The 17,373-nt window shown below is 37.6% G+C and overlaps 1 pseudogene; it reads left to right on the top strand.

The window, feature by feature from the left end:
* Positions 1-9,910: 9,910 nt before the first annotated feature.
* LOC126619495 (uncharacterized) lies at positions 9,911-11,894 on the top strand (annotated as a pseudogene).
* The last annotated feature ends 5,479 nt before the right edge of the window (positions 11,895-17,373 follow it).

The raw sequence follows: 17,373 nt of genomic DNA, 5'->3' as shown, positions 1-17,373 counted from the left end.
ATAATAGATTGATTGGTTTTGTATTCTGGTACAAGAGTACTGGTTGAATGCTACGATTGTATCAAACCCATGTAATCTTTTGTAATCGATCTCGTTGATTAATGAAATATGTCCATCGTTTCTTGTCATGTGATACCAAATAAGTTAAACGAGTTTGTCACGTCAAAATCAAATTGTTTGTACTTAAATTTAGTATTTGTATCCAATCAAACTTTGTTTTCAAAATTGTTTTCAAAATTATAATTTTGTGTTAGAAAATCATTGCCCCTCTCAAATATCTCATTTCTTTCCTTATCTAAAGCTCCCAAAAGACAAGCTTTGGAGCATAAAATATGGCCAAATCATATAACATTTTTGCATGGTTTTCATGTCATTTTCCCAAAAGACGGTTCTTCCTTTGAAATTTACACCAAAAAAGTCGTTGCGTTCTAACGGTATGTGATGCATAGTGTGGAAGAGTCAACGGGAAAAGTGAAGAAAATAAATAAGTATCAAGCTTTGAAATTAAAGAAAATGCAAAAATATGCAGTGTCCTGTTGTCTTGCACTTACACCAACTTTTAAATCTACACGGTGAAGATAAACATGAAGATGCATAAAGTGGTTCCTCATTTAAATGATACACCATCCTAGACTTAATCTCGGCATGGTCAGATTGAGGACTTTAAACCAAACCCTTGTTGAAAGGCAATCCAACAACTTAATTGTGCGAATTAAGTTAGGATTCCTAATTAAGGTGCATGGAGTTGGAAAATATAATTTGTGAACAAAACACAATAAATCCAATAATTAGTACAAAATTAGGACTAAATAATAGGTTAAAGATGTACAAAATATATGTGAACTAATAGCGTAACAAATACCCCCAAACCTGTCTTTTAATAGGCATCAAGCAAAACCTAAAATAAAACAAAAAACAAAAAAACAAAATCTAACTAAGCCCACTTTCGTTGGTGAACAATTGCATTGAGCATATGCAACAAGCCTCTAGGAGTAATGTCTCTTGTGGGTTTACTATTTACGCTACCCATAATCGCTTTATAGAAAAGAAAAGGTGTTAAGGACATCACTCCCATCAATTAATGAAAATCAATGCATACCAATCACACTTCCAAAACTAAAGTCATGCCCTTAAAAGCGAATGCACCATATGAGAAAATACGTAGCCAATGTCCCAAGTATTCAGGCTTAAAAAAATTCACACTCAATGTGCGTACAAATCCGCCTCGACTTTAAGCCTCACCAAATAACACATTATTTTTTCTCAGAACCTAAGCCTTGTGCTTGGTTAACTAAGAAATCTGTACTTAGTTGACTGATGAGTTTTACTAGTCAATTATGCATGTTTTAATTCATAATTGCTTTGTCATTTTTGTTTGCATAATTAACATATATATGAATGTGTTCAAGTTTGGGACTTATTGTTGTGAGATAGATCTTGGTAGACTCTAACTAGTTAGGCCTACTAGTCAATTAAGTTTAGTTCTAGCAACTCTACTTTTTGTCGTTGACAAACTTGTAACTAGTTGACTAGCTCATTTGACTAGTCTACTATGCAAAGTTAAACTTTGAATTACGGGATATTCCGCCTAGTACCAAATTCAGAAAGATTATATAACCTAATGGTTGTGGGTTATAACATTCAAACCTAGGCTTTACACCGTTCAAGGGAATAATTGAAAGGGAGCTCCGGAAATCCTTCAAGTGGTGGCTCTGAACTCCGACCTTGAGTACATTCTGCGACCATCTTGTGCCTAAGCAGATTCAGACTATGAAATCCTCAAGAGGAATTTTATTCTAGTGGAGCTATAATACATGGAAATGCCTTATCTAAGTCAGCTAAGTGTACTTCGATTGAAAATGCTTAGGTCCAATATATAGGGTCTGACAAAAAGATTCCAAAGGTGTTATCCACATGCAAGTGACCAGGTCCCTAACAAACTTTTGTTTAAGATTCACTAAGGATGGACACACAATTTGGACTAAGAAGGAAGCCGTTTCTTGGTAGCATGTTGCAACTATTAAAATCCTCAAACCCGAAATAGAGCAAGGTGAACAAAAAGCGGATACAATCTTACTTAAAGGAAGAAGATTGGCCTGGCATCAAGAACCAGAGGCCATTCTAGACACGACTCAACACTTTTTGATCCTTAATTCGATCAATGCATCATAGCAAGTTAGAAGTAAAAGATTTTTCATGGATTTTAGACTTGGTATCGGAGTAGGGTGGTATTTCTTTAAAAATGTGCTCTTTCATTTCCAACAGAGATGCTTGTTATTCTAACTTGTCCAACTCACTTTCGGAGGATGGCGAGAGGGCTCCAATGAAAAATACCTCATTGAAGTCTCATACACTCTACTAAGTTAAACCTATATGCAAAGACTGCAAGGAGGATGTTGGTTTGGCTATGAAGCAGAGTATGAAGACTGAAGAAACCGATAGGGGAAAGAAATTCACTATTGAAAGGTTATGGCTCATCCTTACTTCCTTTAACAATTCTTGATAACAACGAATAGGAGTGTTGCAAGTTTCTTGGCTACATATCCTAAGCATCAACTGCTCAAGGTGAGGAATGAGTATGAGAGGTGGAGTGTAACAGAAACTGAGGAAAGCCACACTTTGACCTGAAATCTAGAAAAAGGAAGTTGGAAAAAAAAATCCATGCTATTTAAAAAAGAGTCTCTAAATAATCTCACCGTTGAATTTAGAACATCTTATCTTGAGATTCATGTGTTCGAAGGTTGAAGCCACTTGATAATAGAAAGAGTTGCCTCTTGTTTATTTTACACACGCAACATGATAGACTTCATCATTGTTGTCTTCGTGCCACAACTTTCGATGTTGTACGTCTGAATCCATAATGTCACAATTTGCAGTTTACGAAGTCGGATGGCCATGTGTTAAAAGAATTTGAACAGTACGTATTTCGATTTACTATGAAAGGCATGGTCTTTGGATAACTATCCATCTTCGAGGAGAACAACTATTTTACATACATAGTTAGGAATAATTGTGGGACTTCAGAGCCAAAGTAAGGTGGATTAGAATATGAGTACCTCAGAAGTCCAGTCATGGGCTCAACAATTTCTATCTCAGAGCTGCATAGACATACCAATGATGTCGCCATCATCTTAATTCGAATAAGTGGGCTAAGTTCGTCAACTTCGCTGAAAATGACCATTCTTATTCCGCAAGATACGGAAACCTGATCCGATATAGAATCAACAATGTTTCATATATTTGTGGAGATTCTTACAATTTAGGGATTTGGTGTGCGTCACAAGCAATCACACTCCTAAGATTATACAATATCTACTGCTAGATATCATTTGAGATTCTCTCAATTTAATATAGATTTTATATCCTAAAATGACTCTCTCTCTATTGGTATAAATTTTAAATTTAAATTCAACACTTTATTAATTTAATTTTGTTAAAGCAATTTGAAGTTGACTAAAATAGGAGTCAATATTGCTCCAAAGCCTCTGCTTATCAACGTATAAACTTCATTATAATATGCTGACAGAATCATGCTATAATTATTGTGGACAAATATTAGGCCTAAATACTACCCCATGTAACTCCAACATGCCCAGTTAACTTTCAAATATATTTTCGGTTTCTGGCGCAGCAAATTCTGCAGAAGATTACAGCACAAAAGCAGGGTAAATGTCATGGTTGCTAATTCAACACTGATTGACAGTAACAAGAATACATGCAAGAGTAATGTTATTTATACCATGTTTTTGTACCACATTTTCATAATCTTTGGTGGCATTTGATGTTGATAGCAACATCATTTGAATTAATCAGATTTTTAAATTTAGTTTATTATTTAATAAACTAATAATTAAGAAAAATTAGTTAATTAAATGATGATTGTGGTATACGAGGAGTCTTTCTCTTTCCTTTCCTTGGGTTTTGCAAATTTTTTCAAATGATGTGGCTGTTCACATCTAATGCCACCTAAAATAGTATACAAATATGATATAAAAACACATTATGAATATCGTTACTCTATATGCAGAGTTTCCATTTTCCTCTGCTCTTTATTTACACCACTATACTGAAATATCATTGATAGAATATTATCTTAGTTAGGATTGAATTGCAGAAACTTTAGAAGTTGCCGCTAGGCTCGTGCAACATGCTAATTTAGTGCCACATTCACAATTCATATCCACATCCGTGATAGATTATGAGAGATTATATTAATATACTCTAAATTACTTTTTCCTCTCTTTTAAATTTTTAATATTTTTTATAAAATGTTAGTGGCTGTAGTATATAAAAAAAAAATTAAAAAGCATGGGGGAAAGTAATTTAGGGCAGGTTTCTTTGTTCAGGACTGGCCCAGTCATGAGAGAGTGCAGGTGCTGTCGTATATACATCACATCAAGATTAGTGTGTGTATATATATGCATATGGTTAATTTGTACTACTGAATATAATTCTTTTAACCAAGACTGATGTCTGCTAAACTAGACATCAAATTTGTATTTTCTTTATTCAGAATCAACTAAATAAGGAAAGAAACTTTAGTAGACTGCCTGATTAGGACAACTCTCACATAATATGAGTTGATGCTTCAGATTGAGTAAGACTAACATACAAGAAATATTATGTTTTTGTGAAAATTGTCCTACATATTACGCTCATGGTCATGGTCCGCATTCCTATAGTTGTCCTAAACGATAGTCATGCAGTATGCACATCACGAAAATTATATATATATGCATATGGTTAATTTGTACAAAAAGCATTTTCTAACTGCACACATGTTGCAAAATGTGCACAAATTGAATCCCAAGTCTGCAGTACGCACCTTATCGTTTACTAGCATTCCTCCTCGAGGTAGGTCAACTTCCTAGTCAATGTGAAACCTCCATTGCTCACTCCGTTCCAGCCAAATTTCTGTTAAATATATTATAGGGTAAATTACACTTTCATACCTCAAGTTTGAGCTCTATTTCAATTCCTTATAACATCTTTAAAACATTTCACTTTTATACCTTAAGTACTATTTTATTTCAAAATAATACATCCGTTACATTTTCCATCCATTGATCCGTTAAATGCTGACGTGACTTGGCTGCCAAATGTCTACCACTTGGCAAACAAAATAATATTTTATTTAAAAAAAAACCTGAATTTTTACAAATAAAATAAAATAAAATAAAAAATTGAAACCCCAGGTAGAAGAAGAAGAGGAAAAGGAGGGAGGAAGAAAAGAAAAAAAAAAAACCAACTCCCCCTGTCCACAACCCTCCTCCTGTCCCCCCCCCCCCCCGGGCGGAGACCCAGCTGTCCCCTCTCCCCGCGCGACCCTCCTCCCTCCGCGATCTGGTGATTATCAGCAGGAAGAAGAAGAGGAGGGAGGAAGAAAAGAAAAAAAAAAACAACCCCCCGCCCGGCCTGGCCCGAAGAAGAAATCTGAAGCAGGAAGAAGAAGAGGAAGAGGAGGGAGGAAGAAAAGAAAAAAAAAACCAACCCCCCCCCCCCCCCGCCGAAGACCCATCTCCCCCCTCTTCCTGCGTGACCCTCCTCCCTCTACGATCTGGTGATCTTCAATGTGGGTGAGTTTTGAAATTACTTTGAGTTGGTCGATGGGGTGATATTTTTCTTTCTTTCTTTGTCCCTTTTCTTCTTCTTCTTTTTTTGTTTGTAAAAATTCAGGTTTTTTAAAAAAAATTAAAAAATTATTTTGTTTGCCACGTGGCAGACATTTGGCAGCCACGTCAGCATTTAACGGATCAATGGATGGAAAATATAATGTGTTTATACCATATTTAGGGCCTCGTATTTAGACCTCGTATAAATACTCGAGGGACTTAAATGTAATTATGTAATAAAGGAAGGAGCAAATATGTAATAAGTGAGGAGTCCTTATTCTATAAAAGGACCCCTCACCCTCACAATTAGGGGAGGCGAATTCTGGAGCCTTCTCACCCCTCTCACATCCCCTCTCATATTCAAAGGTTCTTTCCCTCACAAATACTCTCAGAGAAATACAATCAGTGTGGACGTAGCCCAAACCTTTGGGTGAACCACGATACATCTTGTGTTATTTACATTTCATGCAGATTCACGGTCGGATTTACGTTGTACCAAGACCTCAGGTTTTGTACAGCCACATTTGGCGCCGTCTGTGAGAATCGACACAAAAAGCTATGTCGGTTCTCTCTCTCAATTTTTCACCTCCACCATGAATCTGTAAAATAAAAAAAAACCAGAAACAAAAAAGAAACCTCCACCGTATCAATCTAACAACATCACAGTCTGACTGAAGCACAGAATAATAAACCAGATATAGCTCTGATACCTACAGCCACAGGCTTTGCTAATCTCACCACCCAAACCCTTTCCTCCATCGTACCACCGCCTCTTCACCACCCACAAACCTTCTCAAACTCCTCCACCTCAACACTGAAAAAGCTTTACAATGAGGAGCAGGATAACCCAACCACGACTTCACTAAGCAGCAGAACTCTGTTGAATTTCTCTGAAACTTGAAACTCTATCGCGGTCGCCCCCTCGCCACTGCCTACAGGAGCTACTCATCCTCCGCGAAGTCCTCGTTTCCCTCCGCCATGCCAGGCACTGAATCGCAGGGGCTGGAGTGGCCAGCCAAGCGCATCAGGGACACCTTTATTAAGTTTTTCGAGGAGAAAGGCCACGACTCACTTCAGCAAACCTGTTTATGTGATTGGTGCGGAACGCTGTACATGGAAGTTTGCAGACTTCCAGAACTCTCTGTGGGAACGAGGAACGGTTCGACCCAAAACCCAACTATTTCTGGCTCTCCTCCATGTGCCTTCCTCGAACCCGTTTTGGCTGGCCAACCCGACCCAACTCGCCGCTGGTCCAACTGCACCACCTTCATCTTCAAACGGCAGCCTCATCCTCTTAGATTCCTCGTCCTCCAGTCGGTCTTCCTCAGCTGCCCCGGCGTACGCCTTCCACCTCTGCCACCTCTTTGGCGTCTTTCACATCTCCACCGGAGATCTCGTCTGCCACGAGCAGGCTGCCTCCGGCCCCTTCGCTCTTCAGCTTACGGAGGTTGTGAATCAGGGAAAATTGGTTTCCGATGAGTTTATAATAAACTTGTTGTTATCATGTCGAACCCGTCATTTTGGAGCTCGAAATCGAACCGGCGGAGCCCGAATAGCCGTCGCTAGCATTACAAGAAGCTTGGCATTTGAGTGAATGATATTGCACCAGGACATATTGGCGACACTGCTGGCTTCAGTAAACTTTTACCTCAGGAGATGCTGAGCAAACCCGCACATAGTCCGAAAGAGGCAGTGAAGCAACCTTCCCGAGCTGTGAAACAACGATCAGCATGTGAGCCGTATCAAGGAGTACAGAAAAAAGGTTGAGTCTGAGCTGTCTAGCATTTGCAGCGGTATCATGAGGGTTATCGATGAGTATCTCATTCCCTCGTGCACCACTTTTGAGTCCACTGTGTTTTTCTACAAAATGAAAGGAGATTATTATCGCTACTTGGCAGAGTTTAAGACTAGTGATGACAAGAAAGAGGTTGCTGATCAGTCTATGAAAGCTTATCAGGCAGCTTCTACGTGATGCACAAAAAACCAAGCCCTGCTCGAAGCCCTCAACGGATCAGCCTTCATCCACGTCTAGTTCCTAGCTCATCCTGCAGATTTTGAAGAGCTACAGTGCTTCATATATGTCCCAATCTCCCAGGAAGCTACCCTCAGCGTCCCAATCTCCCAGCTTTCCAATGATAACTTCACACGGGAGAACATGCAGTGAACGGAGAGAAAGCAAAAGCAAAAATATCATGCAGTGAAAAGAGAATATTTCAGACAGCAGAAAAAGAAAAAGAGAGGCTCTCCTCGAGAGCACATGGAAGACTACTTTATTGGGGACATGGAAAAGTAGAAACGTTTGGGCCCAACCTACACCTCTGGGGATATAGATGAATGTGGTATCAATTATGATTCATATGAATTCTTTTTCACTAAAAATGGTGATGTGGGGGACATGACCATGCAGCAGAAAAAGAAAAGCAGAAATGGAGTGGGAGAAATAAAGAGAAAGCAAAAGGGAGGCACATGGGGACACTGCAAAAGTAAGGAATAAACACCCCACCAGAATGATGTGATTTACTTTTCTTGTTTCTGAATGGTGTAAATTATTTTTCGTATCTTTCAGAAACATCTGTATAAGCCCCCATCAGAGGGTAATATGTATAAACCCCATTAGTGGGTAAAAAAAAAAAACAACAAAGCCCAAAATAAATGGGCTAGAATGTTGTGTGGAGAGTGAAGGCCAATAAGCCTAAAATAGCATCAACCAGGTCATCAAAAGTACGCCCAGTAATCCAAATTATACATGAGCATTACTCATGTCATTCATACCTAAACATTCATGAGCATCACTCATGACAATCATACATAAACATTAATGACCATAATTCATGTCGACATTCATGAGCATCACTTATGTTAACATTCATGAGCATCACTCATGACAACATCCATGAGCATCACTCATGTTAATCAACATAAACATTCATGAGCATCACTCATGTCAATCAACTTCAAAAGCTTCATTTACAGAGTTCTAGCTTCAAAAGCGTCATTTACAGAGCCCTATCTTCAAAGCTTCACTTGCAAAGCTTCACCTACAAAGCTTCAGTGCAGGGTATACAAATACCGCCTCCGAACAACCGCCATTTCGGCCCATACATGGATTCAATTTGAAGTCTCCAGCCAACATACTCTATTGACCGAAGACTTGATGGACTACATTATGTACTATATATTGGACCTCAACTGGGCCTCATGGAAAATACTTGGGGTACTTAGCCCATTATCTATGTACTGAGGAGCGAGCCCTTATTTTATAAAAGGGACTCCCTCACTTTCATTAGAAAGCACTCACGAAAATACTTGGGGGACTTAGCCCATCATTTATGTATTGAGGAGCGAGCCCTTATTCTATAAAAGAGACTCCCTCACCATCATTAGAGAGCATCAACTCTAGCCCATCATCCATCTATTGAGGAGTGAGCCCTTATTCTATAAAAGGGACTCCCTCACCTTCAAACACCACAGGCCGAGCCAACCAAGGCAACATAAGCCACGAGCCGAAAAGCCTCGCAGCGTGTGCTACTTCTAGTTGAGCATCATTTCAGATTGAGCACCGCCTCATATCGAGCATTAGTTCAAGACAACATCTAGTTACTTCGGCCCACACATGGACTGATTTCAAGTCTCCAGCCAAAAGACTTTCTTGACTGAAGACTTGGGGGACTACTGTTTATACCATATTTAGGGCCTCGTATTTAGACCTCGTATAAATACTCGAGGGACTTAAATGTAATTATGTAATAAAGGAAGGGGCAAATATGTAATAAGTGAGGAGTCCTTATTCTATAAAATGACCCCTTACCCTCACAATTAGGGGAGGCGAATTCTGGAGCCTTCTCACCCCTCTCACATCCCCTCTCATATTTAGAGGTTCTCTCCCTCACAAATACTCTCAGAGAAATACAATCAGTGTGGACGTAGCCCAAACCTTTGGGTGAACCACGATACATCTTGTGTTATTTACATTTCATGCAGATTCACGGTCGGATTTACGTTGTACCAAGACCTTTAGTTTTGCATCAACATAATGGATGTATTATTTTGAAATAAAATAGTACTTAAGGTATGAAAATGAAATGTTTTAAAGATGTTGTAAGGAATTAAAATAGAACCCAAACCTGAGGTATGAAAGTGGAATTTACCCTATATTATATATATAGATACACTATACTGCTACACCTCAAAACCTCAGAGTGTTGGAAATTCTTATCCAGAAAGAAGAGAAAAAAATGGTGGCGGCTGAGTTCAATTCTGGTTTTGGGAACAAGGGGATGAGGAGCTTTGGCTTTTAAGTTCTCCATGGCAGATGGTTCGTGGTTTTTGCATCAATGCTAATCTTATCCATGTCCGGCGCAACGTACATGTTCGGCCTCTACTCAAACGATGTCAGAACCTCTTTAGGCTATGATCAAACGACAGTCAATCTGCTAAGCTTCTTCAAAGACTTGGGAGGCAATGTCGGCATCATAGCCGGGCTCATCAATGAGGTCACAGGGCCGTGGGTGGTCCTATTACTCAGCGCGCTGAAGAATGTTTTCGGGTACTTCATGATATGGCTGGCGGTGGTCGGACATCGAAGCCACGAGTGTGGCACATGTGTTTGTACATCAGCATAGGCGTAAATTCACAGACGTTTGCAAACACTGGCGTGGTGGTGAGCTGTGTGAAGAATTTCCCGGAAAGTAGAGGCAGTGTTTTGGGGATTTTGAAGGGACTTGTTGGCCTCAGTGGTGCAATTATCACACAGCTATTCCATGCTTTCTATGGAAACGACATAAAGTCTCTGATTTTGTTAATTGGCTGGCTTCCGGCTGCTGTTTCGTTGGTGTTTCTTCCGATTATTCGGTTGATAAAGTTCGTCAGACAACGGAATGAGCTCAAGGTTTTTTACAATATTCTCTACATTACTCTCGGCTTAGCCGGGTTTCTCATGGCTATAATTATTATAGAGCACAAGCTGAAGTTTTCAAGAATTGAGTACATCGGAAGTGCTTCAGTTGTAATTGTGTTACTCTTTCTACCCATCGGCGTTGTTATATTTGAAGAATTGAAGATCCGGAAGAGTAAAATAAGAGTGTTGGACGATCAATCTGAGCTCAAAGTAGTAGCTGAGAATCCAATGCCAGCTCCTTCTCCTCCTGTTCAAGTAGCCCTGTCACTTGCTGCAGAGTCTTGACAAACACGAAGCATACGGCAAGCAGTTTTCAGCCCGCCGAATAGAGGTGAGGACTACACCATACTGCAAGAAGTTTTCAGCATTGACATGCTGATCTTGTTCCTTGCCACAAGTTGTGGTGTAGGCTGCACTTTAACCTCCATCGACAACTTGGGTCAGATTGGGAGCTCATTAAGCTACCCAACTGACAGCACAAGCACTTTCATATTTCTGGTGAGTATGTGGAATTACCTCGGAAGAGTCACTTCCGGCTTCTCCTCAGAAGTGCTTTTGAAAAAATACAATTTCCCTCGCCCCCTCATGCTCACTTTTGTGCTTCTCTTGTCATGCGTTGGCCATCTTCTTATAGCCTTTCGCGTCCCCAATTCTCTTTACTTTGCCTCGGTGATCATCGGGTTCTATTTTGGGGCACAATGGCCGTTGATTTTCACCATCATATCGGAAATCTTTGGCCTCAAGTACTACGCCACTCTGATCAATGTTGGTGGTGCTGCTAGCCCTACTGGGGCTTACCTTGTCAATGTTAAAGTGGCTGGAAATTTATACGACGCGGAGGCCTTGAACCAAATGAAGGCTTTGGGAAGGACTAGAAAACCATGGGAGGGCTTAAGTTGTGTGGGAGTGCGCAATGCTACAAATTGGCTTTCATAATAATGGCTGCAGTGGCATTTTTCGGGAGCCATGTTTCTTTTATTTTGGTAATTAGGACAAGAAAATTCTACAAAAGTGATATTTACAAGATGTTCAGAGAGGCAGCGGTGGCAACCGGATCGGATAACGTAGCTGCTCCGTCAACTGGTTTGGTGCCTCTGAGAGAAATGGAGGCCAAAGCTCCTGTGGATGCTGCAAATTCTTCAACCTCCTCAGATGGTAAGGGTTAAGCAATGAGGTAGTTTACTAATTGCTCTATGCATGTATGAATGATTGTTCAGATGGTATTCTTGTAATCTCCAAGTCATGTGCAAAGGAAAAATCTTTGATCAATATGTTGGTAACATGCTTAATTAGGAGTTGTAATTAGGAGAAGAGTAGCTTAAAAATCTACTATTGAGATCATTTACATATTTCTAAGTGATAAGAGTAATTAAATTTTTGCTAAACGGAATAATTTTTACAATTTGATTACCGTCTACTGTTGGATTTACCCAATATAAATCAACCTTTAATGGTCTACTACATGTAATAGGAATGTAATATTGGAGAATAATGTTAATTGTAATTTGATCTCTTAAAGATATCAATCCTATATAAGGTGTCTTATATTGGAAATAGGATTGATGGAATCCTTAATTGAATATGATTATGATACTTGACTTGGAGGCTAATAAAGTAAGTTTAGGTTTCCTTTATGGATGGAAACCCTAACTTTTAGCCTATATAAAACACCGGTCCCTATAAGCCCTAGAACACACAACATAATGCTTCCCATAGAGTTTTTGTATTCGGCTAGGTGTTTATAGAGGATCTTGGTGTTGTCGTGCCTTGCTTCTTTTCTTGTTCGACTTCCATGCCTGTCGTTGGAATCAGGTCAGTCACTCCTTCATTGTGTTTTAATTGTATAACCTTATAAGGCTAACATCTACCACATAAAATGGCATGTTCCGGCCAGTTTCCATGTAACTTATCGCCTTTATAACTTAAGGTCAGCAAGTTATGAGTTTAATTGAATCCGAATAAATCAGCGTATCTGCAGAAACCTTCAATTTCTTCTCCTTTTCACGTTGGCAATAGTGTAGTAGGACTACAGTTTTTCTTTCCTACTTTCTTGGTTCAAGCGTGACTCAAAATCCCAGCTACCATTCAATTTGTGGCAGCACTAGCACACTTTTGGCAGAGCCGGCCATGGGCTATTGTTGTCTATCAATTTGCTTGTGTGATATGACAAAAAAGATCGATAAATGATTGTAAACAAAAAATGATAATAGAAACAAAAAATTTCATAATTTGGCTGTCAAATGCCAAAAAACTAGAAGAGCACAAAATATGATAACTATGCCTGCAATTAATATTTTTTTTTACGTTTGGGAAAAATTTTGTGGAAATTTTGTAGGAACTTTGTTTGTCTACAAGGGTTGTGTTTATATATATATATATATATATCATATCATAATCTCAATGGGGCTTCAACTTTTCTTTGCCCTCAAGTTCTTCTTTCTTACCACCACAGCAGCAATGCTATATAAGACAAGAAAACAACTCACGATCGATCACATTGCTGTCGTATAAGGGTTATCCCCACAAAGACCAGTTAGCTCCATAGCTAGCATGCGTCTTGTGAACAACTCTTTTTGTTTTCGGGAACTCATCATCCACGTGTGTGTGTGTAATTGTCCACATAATTTCTACCATCATCAGTAGATAGTCGCTCTGCACTCATTTGGTATCAGAGCCAAGTGAGTGGTAATTGCATTAGCATCTTCTTAATTTGCAAGTCAGGTTCATTTTCAGTCTTCCAATTTACAGTCTATCTTATCTATTAATCTTCTAAGTATGTTTGTTCGACTCCCCAACCAAACAGTAAGGCGTGTTCCAAACAATAAGTCCGAGGAGAGGCATGAGCGGATCACATGAGCGGGGAAAGAGTTTAGCTAATACGCGAGGAAGATGACACATTTAAGTTTTTAGTATTTTGTTTGCCTGTATTATGAACTTCATGAGTAGATTATTTAGATCTAATTCAATGGCCAGCACTAGCTCTAGATCCAGTTTAGGCACAATTTCATATATTGTTAATGAAGAACAAAAACTTGATTTTCAAACTGATGACAATGTTGACTTTGGAGATTGGAATATCCCCAAGGTTTCAAGTAAAAATATTTACAAAAAGAAATGGTCAGTAGCCTCATTTAGAAGTGAACATCATGTTAAGATAGTTGGAAAAGCTTATGCTCTTAGTAAAGAACATGAAACTTGTCAATTATTTTCTTCAGAACAAATTAAAACACAGAAAAGATGGTCATAACTATATCCGCATCAGCGTAGTTCAAATTGCTATAAAACCATTAACATGTAGAGGCCTTAATACCTTTATTTTGTTATGTCTCCGAGATGCTACATTCACTAACTTCAGTGATAGCATACTTGGTATGATCGAATCCAGTCTTTATAATGTACCTATCCATTTTGATTGTTTCCCAAACCTTACCATAAGTCTTTCAGATCCTCATATGCTAAAAGCACTCACATTAAATATCAAAACTTCAGGATATCAAATCCTTGAAGGAACACAGCCTTTGGCACTATATAGGGTTTACTACAAAGTCACTGGCACAAATATGAATTTTCAGGCCTTAACCAAAAGTCCTAGAGATCATACACTCTTAATCCAAACCAACCAACGAAATGCGAACATCAAAGTTCCCAGAACCATTAGATGGTCAGATATCAGTCTACCTTTAGATTGGTGTTTGATCAACGAAAGTAAAGAATTAATCAATTCATTAGCCAATAGAAAATTAAAAGCGATAGACACTAGTTCATCCGTCACCCAACAAGAATTAATTAATGATTTAAGAGATACCAATCTCTTACCCAAGATCAAGGAGAACAAACTTCTCCAGCAGAATCTGATTTCGAAGCAGGTCAGATTAATCATCAACTTTTAGTTTTAAACAAACCTTTCAAATGGAATAAGAAAAGGCTCAATGCTGATATTGAAGCCACAGAAAACATTCCCAGAAGGAACATTTTCAGAAATAAATATACAAAAGAACAAAAATTGGAATTTTACAAAGAATGGACTAATTTCATGGAAACCCACATATTTGAAGTATTTTTCTTCGATTATGTTGAAAAGTACTATGAATCTGCAAATAAATTAAAGGTAATAACCAAAGAAAATTGGCTTAAAGAAGACAAAACTATTGTCTCTTCCAACCATCCCCCATAAGAAACAATTCTCATCATAACTGCCAATACACAAATTCCCGCTACTCCTTTTAAGTTACCCAAGAAGGATGCAGGAGTTAAACCAGTTATTGAACAAAATAATTTTACTAACCAGAGTCTACATACCATAGGAAAACAATTAGCTAAAATAGAAACAAAGATAGATAAAATTTCTCAACCAAAACCAATACACAAAGAAAAACCATTAATCAACTTCCCAGAATCCTCTTCTAGCATAATCGCTTTAAAGACAATGTCCACAAGTCAAAAAATAGACCAAATGTTACAACAACTAAAACAAGAAAAAAAAGTCAATATTTTACAAAATCAAGATGAGTCTCATGTAGAAACAATTTCTACAATATGAGATTCAGAAAACGAAACTGACACAGATTCCATAAAGAAAGTGGAACAAGCTTTTCAAAACGTTGAACTCAAAAGGATTACCAACAAACGTGTTAATCCAACATCCCTCACAAAAAACTGGTATCCTAGATCTACTCCGCTTGATATTCAATTTGAAGAAAGAAACATTCAAAATCAGTTTTCTATCTCTTTTGATAAACTCTATGAATGGAATATAGATGGCTTATCAAAACAAGAACTTTTAAACAAACTCCAACATATCTCTATGGTTGCTAATAGCTATATCACCAATCATAATCTCAACCAAACACAAGTAGTCGACCTTTTGGACCTTGGATTTATTGGAATGCTTCATTCTTGGTGGGAGAAATATCTCACTAAACAATCCAGAAATGAAATAAAACACACAGTCAAAAGAGATGAAGAAGGAATACCCATCTTCGATGAACAAATAGGACAAGGCGTCCCTGACGCAGTCAACGCATTGCTCTTCATAATCATATAACATTTTATAGGAACACCTAGTAATGTCACTTCTAGGATTCATGATCAACTTAGTAATTTAAGATGTCCTACACTAAGCGACTTTAGATGGTACAATGATGTATTCATGTCTAGAGTCATGCTTAGAGAAGATAGTAATCAACCATTTTGGAAAGAAAAATTTATTAATGGATTACCAAACCTCTTTGCTCATAAAATTAGAAATGTCTTAGTTAATGAAGACGGTGTCATACCATATCATACCCTTACTTATGGAAATATAATTAATATTATTCAGAAAGAATGATTGAAAATGTGTATAGATATGAAAATTTCAAAACAAGTTAACAAAGATAAATCCATCGCTAAGTATGAATTAGGAACATTCTGTGAACAATATGGACTACCTCATATTGCTCCATCAAATAAAAAGAAACAATCACAAGTCTATAGCAAGTATCCCAATAGATACTCAAGCAGACAAAACCCTAGATACAACAAATACAAATCTAAAAACAAAAACTTTGAAACTAACAAGTTTTATGAAAAACTCAAGACTGATAAGTCAAAAAGAAAACTCACAAGGAAATTTTTCCCCAAAAACAAAAAAGGAAAATGCTACAAATGTGGCAAATTTGGCCATTATGCCAATAAATGTCGAGTCAAGCAAACGATTAATCAATTAAAGATCTCTAAGGAAGAGAAACTTTAGTTAATCCAAGTCTTAGAACTTAGAAACACAGACCACAGTCAATCAGAAGATGATTTGGAATTGTCCTCTTCTGAAAACAATTCCTCAAGTAGTCTTTCATTACCCAATATTAAAATAGGCTATACTGATACATGTTGCAATAACAAGATTTCATTACTCAACAAACAAGAAGAACAAGAAAATCCTCTTATTGAATTAATTAGCAAAGTCGATGACCCAGAATTAAAATCCTTTTACCTTTGGAAACTAAAGAAATTAGTTTCTCCAGAAGAACCTAGCACTAGCCAATCCCAACAAATTCCAAAAATCTCTCTTAGCACAACCTTGGAAAGGTTCGATAAGTCTAAGAAAGAAATCACAGTTAAAGGCCTCCAAAGAGAAATTAATAAAATCAAAGATGAGATTAAATTTTTAAAATCTGAAAGTTTAGAAGTACGTACTCATCTTAGTAAAATTCAAACACAAGCACTCATCAAAGAAGAAGAATGCAGTAGTTCCTCTTCTAATCACAATTCAGATCCTCAGTCTAGCAAACACTCAACACAAGACTTAGTCTTAGGTCTCTTAGAGAAGATAAGAATCCAGAAATGGTATTCTAAAATTAAGATAATAATTGAAGATTTTCATTTAGAAACAATTGCTTTGATTGATTCCGAGGCAGACTTGAATTGTATTCGAGAAGGATTAATTCCTACCAAGTATTTTCATAAGTCAACAGAAATACTTAGTGCTGCTAACCAGTCATCAATGCAATTAAAATATGAAATACCTAAAGCACATGTTTGTCAAAACAATATTTGTTTTAAAACCCCATTTGTTTTATTAAGAAAAACATTTCAAATCCAGTCATATTAGGTATTCCTTTTATAGCTCTTATATATCCTTTTAAGGTTTATCATAATCGGATTACCACTAGAATCTTAGAACGGAAAATCACATTTGAGTTCTGCTTGGAAACAGATCTCAAAAAATTAAGACACTTACAGAAAAATAATATATCAAAAACCATTAGTATGATTACTAATAAGTCACAACACATTAATTTCTTAAAAGAAGAAATTCATCACAAACGAATTGAAGAACAACTAACAAATAGGTCTTTGTTAGAAACTATTAACAATTTTCAAAAG

This window comes from Malus sylvestris, chromosome 4 (genome assembly GCF_916048215.2).
Source record: "Malus sylvestris chromosome 4, drMalSylv7.2, whole genome shotgun sequence".
In the NCBI taxonomy this organism is placed as follows: domain Eukaryota; kingdom Viridiplantae; phylum Streptophyta; class Magnoliopsida; order Rosales; family Rosaceae; genus Malus; species Malus sylvestris.
Note: the sequence above shows the minus strand (reverse complement) of the source record. Positions and strands in the feature narration are given on the sequence as shown.